This window comes from Stigmatopora nigra, chromosome 16 (assembly GCF_051989575.1).
Source record: "Stigmatopora nigra isolate UIUO_SnigA chromosome 16, RoL_Snig_1.1, whole genome shotgun sequence".
Lineage (NCBI taxonomy): Eukaryota > Metazoa > Chordata > Actinopteri > Syngnathiformes > Syngnathidae > Stigmatopora > Stigmatopora nigra.
The window spans coordinates 5,150,001-5,155,000 of NC_135523.1; the positions used below are offsets into that span (position 1 = coordinate 5,150,001).

Here is a 5,000-nt window from a genome sequence, read left to right on the forward strand (position 1 = left end):
CTAGTATTGTTTTAGTACGCACAGACAACATGACTTGACATTTATTTATGTTCTTATGATATTCTCTTGTTCATAATGTAAAAGGAAACTTCTGTTAATAAACATTTTGATAATTTACTCATTCTTTGCACTAATTATTAGTATTAGTGACTAATACAAAGGAAAAAAAAGTGGGCTTATTGTTGGTTCTATGTCATATTGCAATGAGTTTACTGGTCCGGCCCGCAGACAAAAGGGAGTTTGACACCCCTGGTCTATACCAGTGATTTTCAACCACTGTGCCGCGGCACACTAGTGTGCCGTGAGAAATTATCCAATATCCTTTTTTTTTAAATTTACATTTATTAATAGATTTCTGCAAATATGATGTCATTGTCCAGTGTCCGTGCTGTAAAGGCTGGCAGCGTAATGTAATATTTGTCCGTGTGGCAACACGTAGTTGATTGACACGTTCCACCAAGAAAATTAGTGATGCACCTAAGAGGCCGTGGTGACAGTCATGGAGAAGTTTTTAAAAAGGACAACTGCAAACTCCGAACTGGGCCCTGGACAAGATTCTGACCCGGATAAAGGCCCTAGTATGAGTGGTGGAGAAAACAAAGCAAAAACGGTGAGCTCAAGGCAATATAGTGAAAGCTATCTTTCGTTTGGATTTACTTTCACCGGGGATGAGACGACACCTATTCCGTTATGCCTGGTGTGTGGCGAGAAGCTATCCAACAGCGCCATGGTGCCAAGCAAGCTTAAACGCCATCTCCAAACGAAACACCCGTCGCTTCAAAACAAGCCGATAGACTATTTTGTTCGCCTGCATGTAAACACAGAGAAACAGGCAACGTTTATGAGAAAAACCACAAAGGTAAATGAGAAAGCGCTCAAAGCTAGTTACCTAGTCGCCGAACTTGTTGCTAAATCAAAAAAGCCGCACACTGTGGCAGAGACATTCATACTACCTGCCTGTAAAGCCATTGTCAACGAGATGCTCGGCCCTGATGCGGCTAAAGACATAGATAAAGTCCCGCTCTCTGATAACACAATTGCCAGGCGTATTGATGACATGTCTACAGACATCGAAAGCCATGTTTTGGAAAAGATACGCATCAGTAGGAAATTTGCGTTGCAAGTTGACGAGTCTACGGATATTAGTGGACATTCTCAGCTCTTGGCCAATGTGCGTTTTGTTGATGGTGATGCCATTAGAGAAAACTTCCTATTTTGCAAGACACTCCTAGAAAAAACAACTGGAGAGGAAATTTTTCGGGTCACATCGGAATATCTTGACCAGGGAGGACTTACGTGGGAAAACTGCACAAGTGTGTGCACTGATGGAGCTGCAGCCATGGTCGGGCGCACCAAAGGCTTCGTGAGTAGAATGAAGGAAAGAAACCCAGATCTGATTATTACGCACTGTTTTTTGCACCGTGAGGCCCTCGTTGCGAAGACTTTACCAGTAGAACTGGTTCCTGTGTTGGACGATGTGGTGCGCATGGTGAACTTTGTGAAGACACGACCTCTGAAAAGCCGTATATTCGCATCTCTGTGTGAGGAAATGGGAGCGGAGCATAAAGCCTTATTGCTCCATACGGAGGTCCGATGGTTGTCGCGCGTTAAGGTGCTGACCCGTGTGTATGAGCTGCGAGAGGAACTTAAAATGTTTCTGACAAATGAGAGGTCTGATTACTCAAATCTGTTTGCAAGTGATGAGTGGTGCGCAAAGTTGGCATACCTGGCTGATATATTTCATCATCTTAATGAACTGAACACAAGGATGCAGGGCCGAAATGAAAACCTGCTTACAAGCACAGATAAAATAAATGGATTCCGTTTAAAGGTGCACCTCTGGCAACAACATGTGCAATGTGCCAACCTGGAGATGTTCCCACTCACAGACAAACAGCAAAGCAACACTGCTGCACTGTCTGAGGTAATAGGTAAACATTTGAAAAGTCTTGAGGAGAAGTTGTCATTTTATTTCTCTTCAGCCTCCACTGAATGCTTTGACTGGGTTTGGGGACCCATACAGCTCGGCATCAGTTGTTGGAAAGGACATGACTTTACAAGAGCAGGAGGAACTAACTGAACTGAAACAGGATCGTGGTTTAAAACTAAGATTTGCTGATCTTCCTTTGGACAGTTTTTGGTTGACTGCTGCCAAGGAGTTCCCTATTCTGGCCAACAAAGCTGTTCTGACATTGCTCCCATTTTCCACAACATATCTGTGTGAGCTGAGCTTTTCAAGCCTAACTGCTATAAAAACTAAAAACAGAGAGAGACTGAGAGCTGTTGAAGAAGAGCTTTGTGTGTGTCTTTCTACTATTCCTGCCAGGATATCGGCTTTGTGTTCATCTAAACAGGCCCAGGTTTCACACTGACTGAGTATAAATAAATTGAGAAATTATATTGTAATTAAATATACTATACAGAGTGTCATTTTGTAAAATTTTTGGTTAGTGGTGTGCCACAAATTTTTCCAATGTAAAAAAATGTGCCGTGGCTCAAAAAAGGTTGAAAAACACTGGTCTATACTATACATGGCCCTACTATGCATGGTCATTTTTTTAAAGAAAAAAATACTTACTATACAGTGTGCGTGGCCACCGATTCAGGATGTTGTCCCCCCCCCCCCCGCCTCTGGCCCGGAGACAGCTGGGATTGGCTTCAGCATCCTGTGCTACCCTAATGAGGATAAAGCGGGTCAGAAAATGAGATGAGGCTTACTATACATTGGCATTTTTTTATATAGAAAATAGCCTTAGTATACTATGTCGTTTTTATTTCAAAGAAATAAAGCCATACTATACAAGGTCGTTTTCATTCAAAAAAGCCTGACTATACAAGGTATTTTCTATTAAAAAAAAGCCTTACTATACATAGTCGATTTTTAAGAAGAAAAAAACACCTTACTATACATGGTCATTGCTAAAAATAAATACATAAATCAAGTCGTCAGATATCACCAATATTACTGGAGAGCGTCTTTCCACAACTGGGATTTTCGTTGTTGTGACAAATGAGGTTAGTGCACTGGACTCAGGGAATTTCGAATTGGAAAAGTCATCATTGAGCAGGTTTCTGTCCTTGAGCGATCTATAAACGATTAAAAATACACTAAACGCAATTCGATTTGGAGATATTATGACTGCAAGTGGAACTATATCTTTATAGAAGCTTGGAATATAGAAAACGGGAGCATTTCTTACCCTTTCACCATGCGTCGAGTACACAGAAATCCGCCAAAGTCAAAAACAACAACCTCTTGGCGGACTTCTGTTCTTGTCCTTCAAAAACCGTGTCATGGTTGGATCTGACCCAAATTGGGATGTTTAGATCGTGCGATTAAAAACCTGAAAAGACGTTTACAAACAAATCAGAACAAACAGGTCAACGAAAACACGTTGTTTTGCCCGATGTCTTTTCCGGTCTGTTTGACTTCCTGGTTCCTAATGTGACGTCAATTCAGGGAACGCCCCGTCGACTTTTTTTCCCTTTTTTAAATATAGTAATAGTTTGAAAAGAAAGATGGGATTATTGGAAAGTCTTGACTACACAAGGTTATTTCTATTTAAGGGAAAAATGATTCCTACCTGGGATTTGAACCACACACCCCTACATCAGATTCAGGTGAACAAACCTCTACACTATAAAGTGGTCACACTACACTTTGTCTTTATTGGAAAGTATTGACTACACATGATTGTTTCTATTTCAGGGAAAAATGATTCCTACCTGGGATTCGAACCACCTCAGCCCAGGCGGAATGCCAAGTGAGTGAACCACCACTCCATCCATGGTGGCCACATGTAACTTTGACATTATTGAAAAGTATGGACTGCGCATGGTTGTTTCTATTTAAGGGAAAAATGATTCCTACCTGGGGTTTGAACCACACTTGCCCCAACAGCAGTCAGGTGAGTGAACCACTACACTATGAAGTAGTCACACTTCTGTTTGTCTTTATTGGACAGTCTTGACTACTCATGGTTATTTCTATTTAAGGGAAAAAATGATTCCTACCTAGATTTGAAACACATCTGCCCACACCACAGTCAGGTGAACAAACCTCTACACTATAAAGCGACCACGCTTCCTTTCGTCTTTATAGGAAATTATTGACTACATATGGTTGTTTCTATTTTAAGGGAAAAATGATTCCCACATGGGATTCGAACTACAACTGCCCAGACGGCAGCCATGTGAGTGAACCACTAGACCATGTTGGCCTCACTTGACTTTGACATTATTGGAAAGTTTTGACTACATACGGTTGTTTCTATTTAAGGGAAAAAGGATTCCTTTCTGGGATTCAAACCAGACCTCTCCACATCGCAGTCAGGTGAGCAAACCTCTACACTATGAAGTGAGCACACTTTGCTCTGTCTTGATTGGAAAGTCTTGATTACATGTGTGTTTTTTTTATTTTTTATTTAAGGGAAAAATGATTCCCACCTGGGATTCAAACCACACCTGCTCCGACAGTAGTCAGGTGAGTGAACCACTACACTATGAAGTGGCCATATTTCGCTTTCCCTTTATTGGAAAGTCTTGACAACGCATGGTTAAATGGGGAGTATATTACATAATTTAACATACCCCCCATTTAATATACCCATCATTTAATACATGGGGAATCATTTTTTTTCCCATAAGTAGAAACAACCATGTGTAGTATAGACATCCCAATGATCACTATGTTATGTGTGGCTACTTTGTGTCCTGGAGGTTTGTTCACCTGACTTCTATGTGGGCAAGTAGGGTGCAATTCCCATTGATGTTTTACTGATCACTACACTATTCATTAAAATAAAGACTTCGTTTATTATACACGGAGGTGTATGATGACAATAAAAACTTTTGATTTAATATTAAGCGTAGCATCCCATCTTTCTTTTCAAACTATTACTATATTTTTAAAAAAAGGAAAAAAAGTCTAGGGGCGTTCCCTGAATTGACGTCTCATTGGTGACCAGGAAGTCAAACAGACCGGAAAAGACATTGGGGAA

The 5,000-nt window shown here is 40.8% G+C and overlaps 3 long non-coding RNA genes across 14 annotated transcripts in view; 1 reads left to right on the forward strand and 2 right to left on the reverse strand.

Moving 5' to 3' along the window:
- The window catches only part of LOC144209459 (uncharacterized), a 28,482-nt gene that overhangs the window by 2,405 nt on the left and 21,077 nt on the right, over window positions 1-5,000 (reverse strand). The gene's annotated exons all lie outside the window — the stretch shown is intronic.
- On the reverse strand, window positions 582-3,486 carry LOC144209463 (uncharacterized). The gene is made up of 4 exons (XR_013329137.1): window positions 3,201-3,486; window positions 2,958-3,087; window positions 2,579-2,676; window positions 582-808 (listed from the first exon to the last, which is right to left on the reverse strand). It is a non-coding gene; the product is annotated as an uncharacterized LOC144209463 (long non-coding RNA).
- The window catches only part of LOC144209462 (uncharacterized), an 11,369-nt gene continuing 11,352 nt past the window's right edge, over window positions 4,984-5,000 (forward strand). Inside the window, exon 1 of the long non-coding RNA XR_013329136.1 lies at window positions 4,984-5,000. This exon is cut by the window's right edge and continues 200 nt beyond it. This is a non-coding gene — a long non-coding RNA (uncharacterized LOC144209462).